General features: G+C 35.2%; 1 protein-coding gene across 7 annotated transcripts in view; it reads left to right on the top strand.

Moving 5' to 3' along the window:
• MGAT4C (MGAT4 family member C) overlaps positions 1-24,165 on the top strand; it is a 1,054,150-nt gene that overhangs the window by 325,273 nt on the left and 704,712 nt on the right. For 5 of the 7 annotated variants that reach the window (XR_013830417.1, XM_079936302.1, XM_079936308.1 and 2 more), the window contains exons 1-2: positions 18,602-19,394; positions 19,509-19,678. The exons of 1 other annotated variant lie outside the window; for it this stretch is intronic. The gene's annotated coding sequence lies outside the window, so the exon portion shown is untranslated. Of the gene's footprint in view, positions 1-18,601; positions 19,679-24,165 lie in introns of those variants that run through there. One more of the 7 variants, XM_079936310.1, reaches the window with a different exon arrangement.

Consider the following 24,165-nt stretch of genomic DNA (forward strand, 5'->3'; position numbering starts at 1 on the left):
AACATAGGGGTACATGACTCTTTTTGAATTTTGGTTTTCTCAGGGTATACGCCCAGTAGTGGGATTGCTGGGTCATATGGTAGTTCTATTTTTAGTTTTTTAAGGAACCTCGATACCATTCTCCATAGTGGTTGTATCATTTTACATTCCCACCAACAGTGTAGGAGGGTTCCCTTTTCTCCACACCCTCTCCAGCATTTATTGTTTGTAGACTTTTTGTTGATTGCCATTCTGATTAGTGTGAGGTGATACTTCATTGTAGTTTTGATTTGCAATTCTCTAATGATTAATGATGTTGAGCATTTTTTTCGTGTGTTTGTTGGCAATCTGTATGTCTTCTTTGCAGAAATGTCTATTTAGGTCTTTTGCCCATTTTTGGATTGGGTTGTTTGTTTTTGTGATATTGAGCTGCATGAGCTGCTTGTAAATTTTGGAGATTAATCCTTTGTCAGTTGCTTCCTTTGCAAATATTTTCTCCCATTCTGAGAGCTGTCTTTTCATCTTGTTTATGGTTTCCTTTGCTGTGCAAAAGCTTTTAAGTTTCATTAGGTCCCATTTGTTTATTTTTGTTTTTATTTCCATTTCTCTAGGAGGTGGGTCAAAAAGGATCTTGCTGTCAGTTATGTCACAGAGTGTTCTATGTTTTCCTCTGAGGGTTTTATAGTGTCTGATCTTACATTTAGGCCTTAAATCTATTTTGAGTTTATTTTTGTGTACAGTGTTAGGGAGTGTCCTAACTTCATTCTTTTACATGTAGCTGTCCAGTTTTCCCAGCACCACTTTTTGAAGAGGTTGTCTTTTCTCCATTGTATATGCTTGCCTCCTTTATCAAGGATAAGGTGACCATATATGTGTGGGTTTATTTCTGGGCTTTCCATCCTGTTCCATTGATCTATATTTCTGTTTTTGTGCCAGTACCATAGTGTCTTGATTACTGTAGCTTTGTAGTATAGTCTGAAGGCAGAGAGCTTGATTCCTCCAGCTCCGTTTTTCTTTCTCAAGATTGCTTTGGCTATTCGGGGTCTTTTGTGTTTCCATACAAATTGTGAAACTTTTTGTTCTAGTTCTGTGAAAAATGTCATTGGTAGTTTGATAGGGATTGCATTCAATCTGTAGATTGCTTTTGGGTAGTAGAGTTATTTTCACAATGTTGATTCTTCCAATCCAAGAATATGGTATATCTCTCCATCTGTTTGTGTCATCTTTAATTTCTTTCATCAGTGTCTTATAGTTTTCTGCACACAGGTCTTTTGTCTCCTTATGTAGGTTTATTCCTAGGTATTTTATTCTTTTTGTTGCAATGGTAAATGGGAATGTTTCCTTAATTTCTCTTTCAGATTTTTCATCATAAGTGTATAGGAATGTAAGAGATTTCTGTGCATTGATCAGGCATATATATTTATATATATAATATGGAGTATACAATTTATAGATTATTTGTAATATTACATATAATTTCACTTCCATATGTTTCCTACTAATTTTTAGAGGAAAAAAAGTTGAATATGTTATGATAAGCAATTTGTCAAAATCATCAACTAGAAAACTACTAATTTTAAAAAGTTTAGAAAGTAAATTTATATACAAAAATGATAAAAGCCAAACTGTCAGACTTCTTAAAACAGTGTAGTTTGAAATTTTAAGGACAAATTGAGTACAGTATCCAGATGTACAGAGATCAACTGTTAAACATCAACTGTTTTATTTTACCTATGCAATACTAAACCCCAAGGATGCCACAGTGCTTGCCTAATTTGCATAGTGTTTGAGAGATGATGATGATTCTGAATCTCTACTCCTCCACCCCTGGTCTATATCCAAGGACTTTTGTATTATTATACATGTTTGTAATTACAAACATGTTGTTATTACAATGTTTGTAATATATATTACTTCAAACTTTCATCAAAAATAAATGTGTGGTATTCTTGTAGATGATCACCTATCACTGCCAGACATCATGCTGCTAGGTCCTTCCTATTTAGTTTAGAGCCCATTCTCACTCCATACACTCTCCTTTCCCAGCCAGTTACTTATGTCACAATCAAAATAAGAGGTAATTAAAATCTATCATAAGATTCTAAAAATGCCTTAATATTACTGTTGGAAAACTTGCAGATAACTTGAAAAAGATGGCTTTTTAAAAGTTGTTTATACTCCAATGAGACAAATACTTACATCCATGGAAATGAATGACTATGATATGTCAATGTCTAACCCACCTGGATAGAACAAACTTGGTCAAAATAGTAGCCTGTAAGGTAAACCATGTTATACTCATTCTATTTAAAAATAAACAATTAGAAGTTTCTAAATCAGGACTTTATGAAGGTGATTAAAGGGTTTGTTCAGAATGCCTGAAAATATATATATATATTCTGGAATAAAAACATTATGTATGTATATAGGAATACATGTACATAGACACAAATATGCATATATGTACCTTAATTCATCTTTGTGTATATATGTTATATATATGTATGCATGTGTGTGTATACACACACACACATATATACACTGTATAGTTGTCATTCTTGTGGGTAACTATATGCACAGATGTGTTTGTGCATGTATACATTACTATGTAGTAAATTTAGGCATCCTATATAAAAAAATAAAGTTGAAAATTTGAAAAGACAGAATTCTAATATATAAATATAATATTCTTTATAAAGAGGATACTGGTAGGAAAAATAAAACTTCCTCAAATAAACAAACCCTTAATGTTGGCTTAAAATATAGTCTCTATTCGTAGTATTTTCTGCTTTTTAACAGTTGCTTATCATTATATTTGCATCCTGTTCTTCACCTATATGATTCTTGAAACTGGTAAATTTCTCATATCAACATTATTTCTTTGGTTGAAAAACTTAAGTCTCTGCTCCTTACCTTAACTTCCCCTTGAAGCAGCAATTTGTCAACAGTACGGTAGAAGTCTTTATGTCTCTATAAACAGTACTGCAAAGGTGTTCTGCCTCCAATTACTGCTTATACAAGAAGAGTAGTTCTACCTGTATCTTGGTTCTGAAGAGTCCTCTATGTCTCAAAAATTTTAAGATAAATATAAATGACAACTGCTCTTGTCTCTATACCCTTGTGATATCCACAAATTAGAGGTGGGATGTCAGTATTCTTTTTCCAAGCTGGAAGTATAACATAAGCAACATTATCTTTACTTAATTTGATATTATCTCTTTCCTAGTCTTAATTTTTAAATTGAAATTTTCAATGCTTGAGAAAACAGAAAATATATTTTCGATTAAAAATTTTCTGATTATCAGAATTTTTATTCTAAAATATATTCAGTATGTCTTGATTTAAAGTTCTTGACTAAGATTCGTATCTACAGATATAGCATTTTCTTTTAAAAACCTGTATCTTTAAGCATAGCATATTAGTGTTCAACATTAACATTTTTTGAAATGAATAAATACTAGAACATTCATCACGTATTTTGAAATTTGCATAATTTAAGATTAATATTCCCAAGGGAATAAAGATAAATTTGAGGCAATGCAGTCTTAGATATTATAAATCTATAATGAATGCAGTTTGTTTCTTTTATAATGCTGTTCTTTTTCTCACCACTATCAATATGTAATTTATTGAGAGGCCCCTATTAAATTACCAGTATTCTTTATCATTGTAGTCATAAGACTGTGTAAATTTGCCTTTTTTTTTTCTCTTTTGGTTTTTTTTTTTTTTTTTTTTTTTTTGCGGTATGCAGGCCTCTCACTGTTGTGGCCTCTCCCATTGAGGAGCACAGGCTCCGGACGTGCAGGCTCAGTGGCCATGGCTCACGGGCCTAGCGGCTCCGCGGCATGTGGGATCTTCCCGGACCTGGGCACGAACCCGTGTCCCCTGCATCGGCAGGCAGACTCTCAACCACTGCGCCACAAGGGAAGCCCCCTCTTTTGGTGTATTTTTAATTTAGCTCTTGATATGAAAGCACCACTATCACATAATGGATGCTTGGATAACATTTATTTACCTCTAGATCTGTTCCTTTGTGTTACTGTTATTTTTGTACACAGATAGCAGACTCAGGTTAAATAATGAGATGAAATCTCCATTAAAAAGTATAAAGGAATATACATGTAAAATTTGAAAAAAAAATATGCCTTTACATATACTGATACACTGCATAGCTAGCCAAAACCTATTTGCTTTGAAGGGATAAAGTTCATTGGTGCATGAAAGCAAAGAGAAAGGAAGAATTAGTCAGAGCTTCTGACATTCAAAAGAAAAGTCAATATAGAAGAGAGAATCCATCGGTTCCACGAAAGGGTCCCCCCTCATCTCCAACATCACAAGGGTATAAAAGACCCTGCTTCCTTTATACTTTTTCTAAACAAACTGGGGGAATAAAAAACAAACAAAATTATTGTTTAAATAATTATACAGAAATGTATGGCTTGAAATATTTTAAGGGATTAAACTTTGTGCATTTGACTAAAACTTTTCCCACTGCCATGCCATAGATAAGAACTAATGAGAAAGAAAAGAAAGTTTTATTCTCTTTGCGTATGGTCTAGTATGTTAATAATAATTGTGGAATAATATATTCTGGTATGCTCAGAAAATAATAATCACTATGCTTCATGGTATTTTTAAGTAAATATGAAGTTAAAGTAATAGGCTTGTGCTATGACCCTCTACATGATAGAACACTAGAGAGATGCAAAAAGGCATCTGTATATATGTGGCTGTAGGCATGAGAAAATTATAATAGCAAACCACAATTCTTAGAAAATATTTTTACCATAATAATTATGAAGATTGTTTCATTGCTAAGAATTTCTCAAATCAATTTATGTACACATTAAAATGTTTTATATTTAATAAATATATAAGATACAAAGACAAAAATACTGATTCCCAAGACCCAAAACCCATGATGAATATGAGTTATCATGACCCAGCATTTACCATCATTAAGGTCTGAAAATATTTATTTCCATCTAATTGCTGTTTTTGTTATTTTAAAATTATTGTTCTTTTTATTTAAAAATACACTTTATGCAATTGAAATTTAATAGAAAAATTAAACTGCAGAAATATCTTTATATGTAGATATTACCATGTTTAGTGACATTAATAGAACCCTCAGGCTTGTGTTGAGTCCACCCTAAAACTTTTTGATGGATAGAGGTAGAATTTGAAAACTAACTCTGCTCATCCTCTCTGTTTGCTTGATAATCTTCTATTATTTTTTTTCATGGTGTCCATAGTTTTCGGGTTTTTGTATATTATGTGGTGCCCTATTCAATGGTGGATTATGCCGGTGAGTACTTTTGCTGACATTAAATATTTCTGGGAAATTTTGATAAAATTAGTAAAAAGAAATACCATGAGAATTTCTGTAACTTCTGTGATATCCACTTTATAGCCATTTAATAAAAATTTCCTTCAGAGGCTAGACAGGTTTTCATTTGAGTTTTAAAACTTTCAGGATTCTAAAAAGTCCAAGATTTTTATTTTTCATTTTGTTTTATTTTATTGACATGTATCATAGACCTGAAAGATAGCAATGTTTTATAGATATGAAAAGCACAGTAGAGATACTACCTTTTTCCTCTTTCAACTGATATTTTAAAAGAAAGTTTTCTAATATCCTTTTTTCCCCTCTTATGTTGCCTTTTTACCTTGTTTCTATTTCCCTTTTTATAAAGGCCTTTTGAAATAATATTTTCCACAGAGTGGAAACAGTCTCTCATAGCCTGACTGACACTTCTCTAGGGGGTTCCTGTTCTTGCAATATACCCTCGAGATTATTAAACCAACAAATAAAACATTTTAAGACATCCCATAAATTTTTGGCCCAAGCTCAGCAGCAGTTTCAATGTGTCTGGTCAGGCTGACTCTCTGAAGAAAGGTATGAGAATTACTCCAAGTAGAAGGAAATTGTGATGTGGAGTCAGTTTGTTTTGTTTTTCACTCAGCCATTGGTAGCATGAAATGTGGTCTTTTCAACACAACTTCAACCTGAATACCTCTCAGCTTGTACTAATGCTTGACCTAGAGACCTTGATGAAGCAGTTTTATTTTCTTCTCTCAGTTAGTGAAAGCTCCCATTATAAGCTCTTTGTAAACAGAATAGAAAATTCTGACATACTATATGTAAAGTATTTGAAAATTCAAATTCCATCATTTAAATCTCAAGCACATCCATTGTATATTTTAAATAGAGAAGATGAGGCAACTTTAAGTGTTTCATATCCATTAGCAAGTGAAGGACTTGGATTGTATCTCCTCAATTACCTTTGCAGATTTTTCAGAAGGTTGCACTTTTACTTTAAGCTGAAGAAAAGAAAAAAATGAGAAAAGTTCCAACTTGACCTGTTTTGTTTAAATTTACCTTTTTTTAATTGGTAGCTCGAACACAGATTTTATCTAGTGTTCCCTGACACTCCAAAAAGTGAACTGATCCTTTATTTGGCCTTCAACAGTACTTGGCTAATATTCCCTTTTAGCAATTATTGTATTCAGTTATAATCATCAGGAATATATTATCTTAACATTTACTCAATCACTCTAATTATACCTTTCATCTTTTTCATGAGGCCCCAAAACTGAAAAAGACAGAGATTTTGGAAAGTAAGACAAAGGATTAGTCTTATTACTAATAAGGAAAATAAAAACCATTTAACACAATGTGTATTAGTTTTGTGAGGATTAATCTTCACAACTATCCCCTTTCCTAACAACTCTCTCAGTAGATAGTTATTATAATCATACCATCTTATTTATGAGGAAACTGAGTCACAGAGAAGGTTCAGTAACCTGCCCAAGGCCATGCACTTGTAAAGCTAGAATTCAAAGCCAGACAAGCTTACCTCTAAAACCAGGTTTTCTGTATCAAATGTTTTGTTAGAAAGTGCCAGAGTTGACACTAGAAGCATGTTTAGTCAACAGAAAAGAGTGATACAGGCAACAAAAGTTTTAACTTTTTGGTTGATTACACTAAAATCTATATAATATTCATTATATATATTTTTTCCACAGACACACATATATATATATATATGCATGTTTGAATGTGTGTACAAATGTCATATATACATGTACACATACACACATATATCAATCCATCTATCGAGAGACAGAAACAGATTTTTTTTAAACTTGTTTTTTAATAGCTTAGAAAACTGAAAGGAAGAAAAGAGCTCTTTCAATATAACAACGTAAAAAGATGAATATCTAGAGGAAAAACTGTACCAAGAAGTGTGCAACTTCTATGTGAAGAAAACAAACAAAAAATTCTACTTAGCTATATAAGAAAAATAAACAAATAGAATGCTATATGTTGATTTTGGATAGAAAGACACAATAATTTAAATATATCAAGTCTCCCTAGATTAAGTATGCTGACTCTGTTGTTTATTTATCCAACAATCTGTTCACTTCTTCTTCCTTGAAAATAGAAACCCAAAAAAGCCTATGAAAAGATGCTCCATATCATATAGCATCACAGAAATACAAATTTAAGCAACAATGAGATATCAATGCACATCTATTAGAATGACCAAAATCTGGAACTCTGACAACACCAAAGGCAAGGATATGGAATAATGGGAACTATCATTCATTGCTGAGGGGAGTGCAAAATGGTACAGACACTTTGGAAGAGAGTTTGGCCATTTCTTACAAAACTCTTAACATACAATCCAGCAATCCCAGTCCTTATTATTTACACAGAGGAGTTGCAAACTTAAGTCAACCCCCAAATTTGGGCACATATGTTTATAGCAGCTTTATTCATACTTGCCAAAACTTGGAAGCAATCAAGATGTCCTTCAGGAGGTGAACAGATACAGACTATGGCATATTACACAGTATTAAAAAGAAATGAGTACAACTTGGAATGAAACTTGACAATATCTATAAACATTTTAAATACCTACATCCTTTGAGTCAGGCTTTCAACTTCTAGAAATTATTCTTACAAACACATTTGCAAGTGTGCCCAATGACAAACTGAAGAAACAATGATGTTTATTCAATCTTTATTGATATAGGACAGCCCAGAATATAACCTAGAAGATGTAATGTTATATGAACAAAACATAATGTATCTAATAATAAGAAGATATTGTGGACTATATTGCATATATTGGCAAGTAATTTCTCTATTATTGCATATCCCAGTCAACAAGAGACCATAAAATTTACCAGAGGAAAGAAATATTTTAAAGGATAGCAAGAAACAAATAAAGTCTTATTAATAATCCCATGGTTTTAGGAGACACATCAGGACAAACACCAAAAGGAGGAAAAGTACAGCTCTTTGCATCATTTCTGTATTTCTTTTTCATTTATTATCTCTTCATTATCTTTTGATTTTTATGCTGACATCTGTAGCCAGAAAAGCTGCTGCAAATGACTACTCATACTCTGGAAAGAAAATTTAGGTTTAACTTTAACGCAATGGGGTGTGTGTGTGTGTGTGTGTGTGTGTGTGTGTGTGTGTGTGTTCACAGAACTCTAGACAGAGTCCCCTGAGAAGTTAGCAGTCTATCACTAATATAATGAAGGTATCCAAATGGAACAATGAACGGTATTTACGTTTGCAACGCTGAAGAGAAAAGTTTTCAAAGAATACACCTAAGTTCTGTCTGTTTCTAACCTTCTACTTTCATTTGCCTTTGTTACAAAAGACCCAAGAATGGGAATCTTTTAAAATTCAGCTATCTAGCCTCAGCCTCCACACAAGTAGTTTTGATGGAATGCTGATTAAACTTTATACAGCAATCTTGTTTGAAAACTTCAGAGCAAGAAGCACTTTAGTTTCCGGGTATCAAGAATAAACACTTTGAACTCTTTAGCACTGTAATAATTCTCTGAAAATGTCAAGTTCTGTTTTCCAAATTCTCTATGGTCCTAAAATGATGAGAAGTTACAGTGTACACAAATGACCTTCTCCCTAAGCCACATTAGTAGCTTATCCAGCACAGTGACCTCCCCTTCCACAGACGTTACTGTAAATCAGTGATGAAGATGTCAGGTCCAGGTTCAGAGTTCAGTGTCATCATTTTCTCTTCTTGTGGTTCCTAAGCTTTCCATCAAACTGAATATCTCTGCTATGCAACACAATGAAACATGCTTTTACTCCTCTAAATTGCTGTAGCTGATGCTTGCCCTCTCTTAACCATTGAGAAGTGACACAGATTCCCCCCCTCTCTCCCACTCCACATTAATCTGTGTTTTAAAACACAGGACACAATCAGGTGGTTGGGACAGGAGGAAGAGAAGATGGAGATTTCTAAATATGTTAAGACATTTTAGAATAAGGTAAAAGTGTTATTTTGAATTAAATTTACCTTACTGTAGTCACTTTTTATCCATCACTGACTAATGAGTGCTGAGATTTAGAGATGACCTTAGAAGTAGAATCCAACGTTGTACTGAGGAGTGTCTAAATATTTCCTGTCTTTGTAAGACAGAAGGTGTGCTGGTATAATTCAGCAGTCCTAATTTGCGTGGGAAGAGTTTAGTATGCAGAATACTTAAAACATGCAAACTTTTTGCTAAAGCTATTTTAATTTTTTTTTAGTTCCTTAATTATTTGACGGTATTTTAGTATCATACTGTAAATATACAATTATGCTATTTTAATTTATATTGTGAAAATCACTAATCTAAGTCTAAATGGATGAATGTGAGAAAAACTAGAGGAAGGACTTTATATAAATAAAAGTTGCATTTCCAGACACTGTGGTGTATAGAAATTATAACTCATTGAAGCACAAATTTTCTTAAATATTTTCTCTAAATGTCATAATCCTAATTAAGTTTATTACTAAATTCCTTACAATTGTAAAAGCTATCCTTTTGTGCTACAATAATTTTCCTTTCATCTTTAATTACTTTATTAACTTCTGAAAATAATGTCATTATTGTAAATAGTTTTAAAAGTATAGAAATGTACATATAAAAAAACCTCATGATTCTAATGCCTAAAGAAATCACCATCCACATAACTATTCCAGTATTTCTTATTACACAAACATCAGTATACTATCTTTTGCAATTAAATGGGATCAGATTTTATATAAAAATTTGTATTTGCTTTTCAATATTAACATTATATTTGATCATTTTCTATGGCATTAAGGAGTCTAGAAAACACTATTAAAGTTGCCATATAATATATACCTTAATTTACCCATTCTTTTTGTTATTTCAATTGTTTACAAAATAGGCCCTCATAAGTATTTGAAAACCAATATTTTAATTTATTCTTTATTTCTTATTTTCTTATTATTAATCTTGAGATGAACATTTTTATATTTAGATTGCCAATTAAATCTCTAGAAATATTAACTAATTCTATTCCCACTAATTATGTATTAGGGTGCTTCTGTTTCATTGAAGCCTGCCAGTGTTGAACAGAATAATTTTCAAAAACTTCTGTTTATTTTATAGGGTGGGAGTATGACATTTTAATATGGATCACCAGCTTTAGCTTGTGTTATTTTCACCTCTAAGATTTACACATGTGCATATAAATTCAATGAAATGATTGGGAATACAAGTCCTTAAGAGGGCAACATGCATGCAGAGATGATTCTGCTTAGGGAAGAAGAAAATTTACGGAACAAAAAGGAGATGAGAAGAAAAGTACATGCCTTTCTTTAATAGTGACCTAGGGCACAGCCCAATAAATCTTTGTAAGAGGGGTAATGCTAGTACATCTTATTGATGATGTTTCAGATAAATTATTTAAAATTTGAGGGCAAGGAAGCCTTTTGGGGGGGTCTAGGAAATAAAGTGTCAGGTTGACACAGAAAGATATTCTTCTAACTTTTCTAAGAACATGTAAACTGTTAACTCATCATCATACCCCACAATTTGAATTTGTTTATTATGTATTATCTTCCCTTGAGTTATGTATTTAATACTGTCTGTTTGGGGGTTTGCTGGTAAGTTCTCTTTATCCATCTATTATTGAAGCAATATCAGCTAGTATTAAAAAGCTTTCTGTAGGATTTTATAAAAATAGAGAAGGAATTTCCACATTTATCCTTCCCATTGAGATTAAAAAAACAATTTTATTTGAAAAGTAATATATGAGGATAAAAAATCAAATAGAACAAACTGCATATATTGGCAAGTAATTTCTCTATTATTGCATATCCCAGTCCTTTCTTCCTTTCACAATATTTGTTTTCACTCTTATATGTATCCTTCCGAAAATATTCTATGTATGTATAAGTAAACACATGTTTATGCATATGCGTATGTAAATACGAATATTGATACAGATTTTTTAACACGAGGTATTTTTCTATCTTCTTCTTCCCCTTTGTTTACTTGTACAGCATGAAAGATTAAAGTTAATTTCCTTTGTGAATTTACACCTTGATTAATATACCTAAGTCTTGTTTTTTAAAAGATTTTTCTGCCAAATATATTAATTTTTTCTTGAAAAATTCTACCATATTTTGCTAAAACACTATTCAAAGAAATGTAAACACTATAAATTCATATGGTTTTACTTGAACTCTCCCTAGAGCTACAATTAGTAACAGTGAAGAAGAGATTTTAATGCTTATCTGAATTCAGTTTTCTCATTATTCTGGGTACAGTAGAGATTAAGCTCTCTTACTGCCTGTACTGAAAAGAATGAACACAGCAGACCTGAGACTACTAACCTTACAATGGCTTGCTTGCAAGGTTGGACCTTGGCTGGCATCTGGCAACTTGGATCTCAGGGTGTTCCTAATCAACAAGTAACAGATAAGGATGGTCTGCTAGGTTTCGGCTTTTAAGTAAACAATATGATCTATGCTGAGCACCTACTTGTCTTTTATGAGTCTGGAATTTTGGTATTTTCTAAGCAGACGGTACTCGTGTGACCAACCCCAAAAAAGCTCTGAACACTGAGTCTCTAATAAACTTCCCTGGTAGACAATACTTCACATGTGTTATCACAAGTCATTGTTGGGGGAATTAAGTGTGTCTTATGTAACTCCACTGGGGAAGGACTCTTGGAAGTTGTGCTTGGTTTCCTCTGGACTTCACCCCATGCATCTTTTCTCTTTGATGATTTTGCTTTGTATCCTTTCACTATAATGAATATTAGCCATGAATACAACTATATGCTAAGTTCTGTGCATCCTTCTAGGGAATCACCAAGGCTATGAATGATCTTGGGAAACTGAACACATTCTCCCTTGCACTGGGTAAAGTCATGTAACTGGAGCTGCCAGAACACCCCTTTGTTTCTTTCTCGCTGAGATGGTAAACAACAATATCCCACAGTGAAGATTCTTTGAAGCTGAGGATGAGAATGAAGATGATGTGGAGCAAAGCACCCAGCTGACCCAAGGTGAAATTTGCATTGTAAGAAATGAATCTTTGATTGTTTTCAGTCACTGAAACTTTAGTGTTTCATGCTATTACAGCACAAGTGGGACAGTCTTTACTGATACAAATACTAAGCAAATTTTTGTTATGCTGAAAATAAGGTCACATAGCATGAAGGGTATTTATATCACAGATTAATAACAATAATCACTTGTCATGCATGAAAAATTGTACTACCTATCACTCATACTTAAAATTTTAATGGCCATAGTTTATTTTATTAGAACAGATTATTTTCTATTGCATATTTTTGTCATTTTGTTACAAATAATATTGATAGCCTGGACTAATTGTTATAAAGAATATACATAGATCAAAATATACTATAATTTATATGAAAATAGCCTCATAGAGATTTCTAAGAGTTGAGAAAACTTTCAAAATAAGGTGTAGGCAGATATTAAGAGTCAGTCACTTAATAAAATGATGAACTGAATGAAATGGCAAATGAATGGATGGTTTTTCCCACCTCATTTTTATTAACATTGAACTATGTATTTTTTAATGTCTTTATTGGAGTATAATTGCTTTACAATGGTGTGTTAGTTTCTGTTTTATAACAAAGTGAATCAGCTATACATATACATATATCCCCATATCCCCTCCCTCTTGTGTCTCCCTCCCACCCTCCCTATCCCACCCCTCTAGGTGGTCACAAAGCACTGAGCTGAGCTCCCTGTGCTATGTGGCTGCTTCCCACTAGCTATCTGTTTTACATTTGGTAGTGTATATATGTCCATGCCACTCTCTCATTTCGTCCTAGCTTACCCTTCCCCCTTCCCACATCCTCAAGTCCATTCTCTACATCTGCGTCTTTATTCCTGTCCTTGTATTGATTATATACTACAGGGCATGGGTCATTAGCTGGACTTAGTAGAAGAAGCATGAGCACAAAACTGAAGTTGGATGCAGCTGGATATGACAACTTAATATTATTTATTTACAGTAATAAATATGTCCAAGAAACTTTACCTTCAAAGAAATATTTAAACATCTCTAAAATATACTTTATTTAAGAGGAAATATATGGGTACAAGCTGAGTTTACCTCTCATCTTGGGGGTTTCTAATTGGAGTGTGGATATCTCTGCCTTTACAAATAGTTCATAGACCAAAAGTAAGAGCTGGATATTTTAATAATTTCTATTTTCTAATCTAATTTTTTAACCCCAAAACTCAAGTAATTAATCTTCCAGTGAAATCTTAGAAAAGTTGAAGCCTAAATATTGCTACAGGGTTTCCTGATGTTATAGCTATAATGAATTATAAAAAAAGATATAATGAACTGAAATACACTTTATAAGATTACTTGTTTGCCAAAGGCTAAATGTGTTTTTATCACTAATTTACATCTTGTTTTAAAATGTAATAAATAAAATTAAAATTTTTATATGAATATTTTTACCTTATGATATAAACGCTGGTACTTAGAATGTGTCTGCTTAGGTCATAAACATGTAGTTGAAAAAGACAGCCTTTCCTAATTCCTATCTATGGAATATGATGTTTTCTAACTCATTGGGAAAATTTGCTGAATGTAAAGTTCTTTGTATTCTATAGTTTTATAAGTAGGTTTCATTTAAAATTAACATGAATTTATTCACGATACCTTTATTTTATTTTATATCCTAGCAAGATTATGGTTCTGTTTATGCAATAGCTACAGAGAAATATGTTTAATTAAGTTAGCAAATAATGTTTTTAAAAGTAAACTTTATTTAGAATATGTCTAGATTTACAAAAAAAATTATGAAGATAGAACAGAGAATGCCTATATATCTGCACTGTTTTTCCTATTATTAACATCTTACATTAGTATAATACATTTGTTATAAATAATGATGTTGATACATTATGATTAACTACAGTCCATACTGTATTCAGATTTCCTTAGTTTTTATCTAGTGTTCTGCACCTGGATCCCATACATGATATCATATTTATTCATTATGTCTTCTTAGGCTCCTTAGGCAGTGATAGTACCTCAGAATTGGTGTCTTATAACCTCAAGAGTTTTGGGGACTCCCGGTCAGTAGAATGTCCCTGAATTGGGATTTCTTTGATTTTTTTGCAATTAGACTGGGATTATGGTTTATTTCTTTTGACTTTTTTTTTTTTTGATGGGAGGGGAGGGGAGAAATATCACAGGGGTTAAGTATCAGTTTCATCACATCATATCTTCATATAGAGACACATACTATTAACATAACTTATCATTGTTTGTGTTCACAGTTGATAGAGGTAGTGTCTGTCAGGTTTCTCCACTGCAAAATTAATTTTTTCCCCTTTACATACCATACCTTTTAGAATGAAGTCACTATGCACAGCCCACACTTAAGTGGGAGTTATGCTCAACCCCACTGATGCCAGAGTAGCTACATAAATTATTAAATAATATTTTAACTACAACAAAATACTTGGAAAAAGTACTTGCAGTCATTACGTACTCATTTCGACTACTAAAATGATTCCTTTAAATTAATTCTAAAGAGTATAGTCTGTTAGTAACTATTCACATTTCCATTGTTGGGAATATTTTCCTAGATGCTTACTGAAATCCAACCCAGAGTTCTCTACACCAAATGTTATCAAACAGGTATGCCAAAACATCATTAGGTCTGATGTGCCCATTAACATAATGGAGAATTTTGGTGCATTGAAGTTTGAGAAACAATGTATTAGATTCCTCAAACATCCACCTACTTTTTAAAATTGCCTTGGAAATATTTTATTCTAGTCTAATTAACAAACTTTATAAATTAAATAAATTTCTTATCTAATTCATAGAGTTAGGGTGCAGTATAAATTAAAATACCATTTCCCTGACTCCCTGGGCAGTGAGTTCTCTAGTGTGGTATATTAACTATTTTTCTTGTCTTATGAGTGCTAACTCGATCATCAAATATGGTACAGTCACAGACTGTTAATCTTACATAAAGCCTCACTTTTTACCATTCTTTCTTCAAGTCAGATAGATAACACCTCTTCAACATTTTACAGAGAAAGTTGAAAAGTTTGTATGACTGACTTCCCTCTATTTCTCTCTTTTTCTCTGTTTACCTCAAAGCATTACCATACCATTATCATTACCATACCATTATCATACCATTATCATACCATACATTTGTTACGTAGCAGATATTCTGTATGATTTCTTTCTTTACTTCTGTCTACTTCAGGGATATGAGGTGTCGTTTGTATTTTCAAAATAAACTTCTTCATAATTATTTTAACAGATTTAACTTAAATATGAAATTATAGGAAAAATATCATGACTAAATATTGGCTAAACACTGGATAGAATACGAATATGAAGAAGGTATAGTCCTTATTTGAAAAGGGAAAATAAGGTCTTCTCAAGTTATCTACAAATATTTATTAATGTGCCAACCCCACACTCCCATCTACAGTGGCATGTTCTACTCCTTCAAGTCTCCATTTTGGTGTCAATCCCTCAACAGTGCTATCCCTGATTCAACTGGACATATTTTCACAACTTCTACTTCTCTTTCATAGCACTTACAACAATTAAAACAATCAACAAGATAAAAGGCCACCTATGGAATGGAAGAAAATTCTTCCAAGTCATATGCTGGGTAAGAATATGCAAATAACTTATACAACACAATAGCAAAGAAAAATTAAGAAATGGGCAGAAGAACTAAATCGACATTTTTCCAAAGAAGACATACAAATAGCTAACAGGTACATGAAAGGGTGTTCAACATCACTGAAACGCATATCAAAACCAAAATGAGATATTACCTTACCCCTGTTAGACTGGCTATTATCAGAAAGTATGGGGGTTCCTCAAACTATTAAAGAAGTTGAGGAATTTCCCAAGATAAATTCTGACCAGAAAGCTCACTACAGTTGAACAGGCCATACTATATTGAATCTTCACTACATTCTGGGTAATCTTGACACTTGAGGAACTACAACATTTAAGGCAGAGCCAAAAGACTTCACAGAAAAAAAAAAAAACAAAAACCCACACACACAACAGGATAAGGATGCTCTCTGATGCTAAGAGAGAAGTAGAGAAACATCTGAGGTTTTAGGCTTAAGACAGGAATATTGGTGTGCTCTGAATGCATCTGATGAAAGTTCTAAGGAAGAAGAGCATATTGAGCATGAGTGAATTAAGTTCATTTTGTTTCTGGAACTGGCAAAGTTTTCTTATAATGTGTGATACAGAATGATGGATTTGTAACCAAACGTTTACCTAAGGTTCTGGGAACTAATTCTAAGTTAAAAAACCAAATAGTACACACATGCACACATGTATGTGTGCATGTGTACGTGCACACACATGCACACACACACACCCTGTCTACATATAGATTAGTCCATAACTAAGAAGGAAAATAAATTATTTCTTAAAGATTAGGACAAAATTCCACAAAATTTTTCTCATGAGGCAATGAAATGTTATGACTTTTACTTTTCCAATACAAATTATTTGTACTCAAGATTAATTTTTATTTATTGAACATAATGAATTTTATTATGTACTCTGTACTCACATCTGGATAAGAATATTTGATACCTGAAAGACAGCTGCGTATTAATATGATAGCTATGAAAAGACTGGATTTCAAACATAATCCTTAACTGTTAATCTACCTCAGTGTTTTCATTATCCTTCTGTTAGGCATCCACTTTTCTGGCCGTCATTGTCCCCCATATGTTTCAAATGCTAGAATGATCACCTTGGCAAGGTGTCCTCTCACCAGGATGATTTCACAGGTCACCAAATGATGAAATCTTTAGCAACTGGACTACCACCTTGTGGCAGAGATTATCCATGTCCCACATTCACTTGGAACATGACCAACTGGGTTATAAATCAGCCACTCTTAAAATCCCTTTCTCTTAACATTCGCAGAACTAGCTGTGCCATTTTGGGTTGTCTGCAAGCTGACACCAAGACAGAATAAATATGATAGATATTTTTTGTGGGAATGCCTATAAAGGATAAACTAGGACAAAATGAGTAGTATGGAGACCCTTCAGATCACAGTATAAATATTGTACTTGTGAAAAGAGAGAGGAAACAGAAGGATTGGCTAGGAAGTAATTCAGACTATGGCAAAGTTCTAAGAATATCTCAGCCAGACCAATGTGGACTCTTGAAGCAAATCTTGCTCATTCCCGGAATCGCACATCTGGCAGAAAGGGACAAGTACTAAAGAACTTGCTGTGCTTAATCATTAGTTGGGAACAGCCAGAGGGAAATGTGACTTTGGTAGGAACTTAATAGTAGAGCCACAGGGATCTGTAGTTGTCAGCTGGAGCTGTCAACTATATTCTACATAGAAGTTTCTCTTAAGCAGTACACTGAGCAGTGCACTTATCACAACCCTCTCTCTTCACTTGGTATAATCCGCTGTTATTTTAAGATTCAGCTTAGATATGACTTCCTGAAAGGTCATCTCTAACGTTTTCCACAAATAGCATCATCTAGGTTAGGAATCTTTCTTCTATTCACTCTATGCATGATCTTGTCCTAATATCTTATTTTGTTTTAAGATAGTCATTTACTTATTTGTCTTACACCACTGAAATTAAATGCTTTGAGGTTAGGAGTTATTTCCTCTTTATCTTACATTCCACAGAATCAGGCAAAGTGTATTATTGAAAGAAGGAACGAAGGATATAAAGAGTGGTAGATTTTATTTCCATTATGTAATCACTTAGAATATGCTTAAACCTGGATATAGATGATACCCCTATTGCCAGTATTGTGGCAGCTGTGAAACGAAAGGAGACCTGGTCCTGGAGCCAGATGACAAATCTAGATTAGACATATACTGATAAGATGCAGTTGATTGGAACTCTATGCATCACAATTTCCTCAAATAGGGCTATTAATATGCATTTTAATTCACTGCCATGAAAATAAATAATCTTGGTTATAGATTCCAGATCAAGATAATGAAGAAAACCTATAGCCAGAACTACTTAAACATGCTTGAATATATATTGACAGTGTTAAAAACAAGGCAATAGGTCCTAAATGGAGTTGCTTATGCTAAGCCCCATGTCACCAAACTGAGACTTAATTATAGTTTTGGCTGTCTCAGAAATGGAACCTTAAACCAGTCAATCAGGAATCACCAGATCAGCACTAGTGAGGTCATCTGCCTGACCACTGCCAAAAGACATCTGCCAAAAGAAAGTAACTTTGCAATAACCAACCAACTTTGCAATAACCAACCCACTTTTTTTTTTTTTTTTTTTTTTTAGTACGCGGGCCACTCACTGTTGTGGCCTCTCCCGCGGCGGAGCACAGGCTCCGGACGCGCAGGCTCAGCGGCCATGGCTCACGGGCCCAGCCGCTCCGCGGCACGTGGGATGCTCCCGGACCGGGGCACGAACCCGTGTCCGCTGCATCAGCAGGCAGACTCTCAACCACTACGCCACCAGGGAAGCCCACCAACCCACTTTTTTGCCTCCTTTATTTTCCTCTTTCCTGCTCCCTTCTGCCTATAAAAGTCTTTCATTTTCAACAGCTCCCTGGAGCTCCTATCTTCTAGACTGGATGCTGCCCGGTTCAAATTGACTTTTGCTCAAATAAACTCTTAAAATGTTTTCTATGCCTCAGTTTATCTTTTAATAGTTCTGTTAGTAACAGTAAGAAGCGGGGACCGAAAGAGACCCCTGACGGCCCCAGGAGCAACGAGCAACCAGACACGGTACCTGCTGAGCCCTGAGCTCGCCGCCTCTCCCGCCTCAGGGGGTGCTGGGTCCGTCCCTCGCGGAGCCTCCGCGGCTTTTGTCTTAGCTTTCGTCTCAGCTTTCAGGCTTTTTTGAACATTTTTTTTCCAGACTGGGTCCAGAAACTGGCTGGAGTTGAACTGGGTCTGACTTAAAAACCAGACCGGGTCTAAGGTTGCACCGGGTCCGATTTAGAAAGCCGACCGGGTAGAGATTCCGACCACGGACGAGTTAGAAAGGGGACTGGTTCCGGGTCAGACTGAATCCGACGGAAGCTGGACTGAGCCACGGGAAAGGCGTCAGGTGAATATAATTTTGTTTTGAGGCTGAACAAGGACGTTAATCTTACCCAAGATAATCCTGAATTACTGTGGCCACAGGAGAGAACCTTTAACCTAGATTAGTTTATCCATTTAGGAGGCGCCTCAAAGAAAATGGGTCTCAGCCAAGTGCTCACTACAAAGCGTAGAGGGAAAACCATTTTCCCTCCTCTTCAGCTGCTTGTGACGAGCATGAGACGCGCTGGGACGCCCCGCGCGCTCCGGAGCCTGCAGAATCCTGGGGAAACTGGAAGAAGCCGGCAAAGGGTAAGAATTCTTATCAAAGTCAGCTCTCCTAGGCCTCTATCTGTGGTGCCTGGTCGCGAGAGGGAGGGAAACCTTCACGTTGTCCGTTCCTTTCAGATTGGCAGGCAAAAAGCATGTGTGAGAATTAAATCTTTGAAGCGTGACTTGTGAATTTGCTTTCGGATACCCACGGTTGTCGACCTTTTCTCTCCCTGGGATAGCTATCGCCTTCTTGTTCGTCTCGTTTTGTGTCCTGAGAACTTGACTTGGCTTTCTGCCTGACTGGGGCACGTGGTTCTTATGTGTTCAGGCAGCTCGACTGTTAGGTTGGGGGCCCCTCAAAATATGTAGACAGAGATGTGGGTTGCACTCCATTGGTGGCTAGAATCCTTCTGTTGCCAGCCCTCAGGGGAATTGTCTTTCTTTTGGTTGTCTTCGGGAGTGGCTCTGGATCTTGAGAGGGAAGTGTCTTTTGTAGCCTCTTTGGGGATGCCCCTTGTGTCCATGGGGTTGTTCAGTCCTGCCATGGAATATTTGTTGTTTGTCCCAGCTGAAAACTGATAAGATATTCTTAAAACTTTTAATATTTCTCAGTTTATCTTTTAACAATAGATGAGAGAGACAGGGAAAGAGAGAGGGGCAGAGAGAGAAAGGGAGAGGAAGGGGGGGAGAGAGAGATTTATTACATGTATACATATTCTTTCAAGAAAGAAAAATAGTTGTCTAGTGTCAGAGTCAAATAGGGACCTGAAAAGGAGGGTGGTAGAAACATGAACAAATGTAATGACTGCCCTGTGGCTATTATCAGAAACTGTACCCTAGAGAACTGTGTCAGATATTGTTTGTTGATACTCAGTACTTTCCCATTCATTCAGAGCAATTCATATGAGCATAAACATTAAAAAAACCTGAACTCCATTTCTCATATTCTCTTTCTAGCAGGATTCTATATAGATCCCTACAATTAAGGGAAATAATTTGGAACATGAAGACATGGAGGTTAAGTCTTCCTACCCCTTTTGGGACCCTTCTGTCGATCAGCCATTTCAGATCCTCAGAAGCAGATTCTAGCTCTTCAAACGTGTGAAAAGCTTCAGTTTCCTGTACTAAATCTCTTTTTGTTTAAAATATCTACATTGGTGTTTGTTTTCCTAACTCCTCATAAATTATATAGTGTTTAATATAAGAAATTAGAAAGTTAACCACAAGATAGAAATCTGAGATTATTTACTTAATTGGGTTAGATTAGGAAGCATAATAAACATGTTGCTAACAGACAATGGGATACTGATAGTTCATGGCATGTAGCTTCTGTTATGAAACAAATTATTTAACTTATCCCCTTTCAAGGCAGCAGTTTGGGAAACAAACTGCCTTTTGTATTGGAATACTATGAAGGAAATAATAAATATAAGCACAAGTTGGGTGGCTGTCTTCCTGCACTATGCAGTGTACAGAAAGAAAATGAAAGACTCAAGATTTGAAATACACAAATCAGAGACCAGAGAATTTCTTTACTAACTGGGTAGGATATCTTATCTGCTGTAATCACAGGAACAATGATCTGAAAACCAGACTCAAAGTTTGATCTTGCGGTTTACAGAATTACGACACATGTTGAATTCAAAGCATCACTGGGTCTCTTATTCAAAAAATCAGGACCAGGAATTCCCTGGCAGTCCAGGGTTAGGACTTGGCACTCTCACTGCTGGGGCCCAGGTTCAGTTCCTGGGGAACTAAGATCCTGAAAGCCACATGGCATGGCCAAAAAAACAAAAGAAAGGAAAAAAAAAAAAGAAAAATCAGGACCTTTTTCTAGAGAAAGTAAGAGCCTGAAATTTGGAATGAGAGGATTTGAGAAGATTATAATGACTAAATAATTTGAACTCTCAAAAGACTCTGAGTCCTCTTGTCAACAAAAGCAAGCTTTCCTTCTCTGTGGAGATTAGCCTCTTCATAATTGAATACTCAATAAACACTTAAGACAGTTAGTTACCTTGGAGAACGGTGGTAAAACTTTGGGATTATGGATGAGCATGTATTCTAAGAGTGTTAGAACAGGACAGAAATATCACAACACTGGATCAAGATGAATTTATGATAGTGGCTTAGAATAAAAAAAGATACAAGGCAATAAGGTGAAAGAATTTATTCACAATCTTAGGCTAGGAATTTGGGCATTTGTCATGTGTGACAGCCTCAGCCACACCCTACCAATATAAATTTGAGTACTCATGAGACGTGTCTTTATCACTGATATATTGAGGAGAGCCCCAGAATTTTTGGAAAACTCTATAGTGGTTATATTATGAAAGCTAAAGATTATAGTGGTAGATAGAAATATTGAAATGAGTTTTCTGGGGTTTGGGGAGAGATGATGTTATCTCGGAGAGGCAGCAGTGAGCGGTGGTGTGAAGCCAGATCTTAATTCCCTGCCCAGGAATTGAAGCCGGGTAGCCTGGATGAAAACCAGGAATCCTGGCCACCAGACCCCCTGGCTCTTGCCCCCAGTGAAAAATGCATTTCTCACGGAGGCAAAAACTGTAAAAATAGGTACAAAGTTTATTATTAGTGACATAGCACAACAACAAGTGGGAGAACACACAGAGAAACGGTTGGTTTAGTTAAGATAGAAGCAAGACGGAGATACACACCCAGAGAGAAATGTGTGGACGTCCTCCCTAATGAGGAGGCGTGCAGGAAAGAGGCCATTAAGTCATCTATATAGGTCAGTTCTTCTGAGTCTTTGTTTACCTTTGGCCAATTATCTGGTTTCTTTTTCCACACCTGCCCTGCCCTAGGACCCTCCCCACCATGCGTGCACATCTTTTTCCCAAGATGGATTCCAGCCCAGAGACCTATGGGGTGCCCTTAGCATCACATATTATGGGGTGGTTCCCCCTCCTTTTTGACCCCCAAGGAGCCTTTCTGCACATGTACAATGTTTCACTTGCCCCAAGGATGGGAAATATATGACCTCTTGATCCCATACTCAAACAGGGTTTAGCCCCTCTCTGTTCCTGCCATGACTGTTATCTTAAGGTGTCCACAGGAGACAAAGCCTGGCTATTTACCCTGTTTCTGTTGTTACTTCCACTTCAGAGAGCAAACAGGAGGCTGATTGTAATACCTAATATGGAGCCCACCTATCTCCTGTCTCAGGAAATGCAAACAGGAGGTTAGTTGTAAGTGTCCAGGCTGAAGTCCACTTTTTTCCTGCCTCAATGTGACCCTGGAGTCACAGAGTTCAAGTAACAGCACTTACAAACCAGAGACAAAGTAGGCAAATTACAATACTAGACAGCAGAGCAAATTGAGGTATCCAATGATATAATTTGTTGACATAATTGTCAATGGACTGTCTAGTAAAATATTGCTTATTCTGTATACTAAAAATTTTAGATCTGGTATTAGAGATCTAACATGAATTAACGTAATGGAAAATCAGTGTCCCACATTGAATTTCCAGACGAGCCAGTTCACACATGCAGAGTCCCTTGAATGATGTAAAGACTGAATCCCCTTTAGGGACTATATTGCAAAGAGTATGTGCTTTAACTATTTCTCCTCAGCTTCCTTAAAGAAATATGTAGCACTTAACATGATGACTATGCTCGGGTGAAATCCAAAACAAAACAGGGATGTCTGGTGAGGCTATACATTTACAATAATCCCTGGATACCCCAAACACCATGGTGATCCATTGTCAGATAGGAAAATTATGAAGGTCAAATGATCGATAGAGTTGCAAGCTGAATCCATGTTACAATAGGTCTGGATGGTCTTTGATTTTCCCTCAGTTCCTGAATACATAGTCTTACTCTCCAACTGGCTGAAGGGACAACTGGCTTTCAGACACATACAATAAGCACACATACAATAAAGACACATACATAAATAACCTTTTCAAATTTATTTGCCAAAATTGTTTTAAGTGAAAGAAATCACAACTCAGTATTACTTAGGTCAGAACTGGTATTCAGAAGTGGGAAAATATGCACGTAAGTCCTAGGGCAGGATGCAATATAGCATCACTGGAAAGAATACTGTTTGATAGGGTACCTTGGGTTAAGGACAGTGGCAAAGTAGGGGTGAAGAGAGGTAATTTTATGTGAGACTTATATCTGAAAACATGTCCAGTTCTGTTATTTCAAAGATTACAAATAAGCAGTGAAAAATTGTTCACTATTCCAATAAAAGAAAGAAGAAGAAAATGTATGTTCTACTGCTAGAATGTCAAAGTTATTGTCCTTATAACAGAAGGATCATGAATTTGTAAACTGAAGGAGACCTTACTACATAAAGTTTTGGTTGGATACATAAACTATGAGTTTTCAGTAATTTGATATTATAGTTGCATAGTTACAATAATGTCTTGAGTTGTTGCTTTGGAAGATGGATTATGATGTATCTAATTGAGTTGAATCCTTTAGATAAATTCCATTAATTTGACTTACTGAACACTAAAGATTGTGTAATTTAGGTTTAAAAAGGCATTATCATACCAG

This window comes from Stenella coeruleoalba, assembly GCF_951394435.1.
Source record: "Stenella coeruleoalba genome assembly, chromosome: 11".
Classification (NCBI taxonomy): Eukaryota; Metazoa; Chordata; class Mammalia; order Artiodactyla; family Delphinidae; genus Stenella; species Stenella coeruleoalba.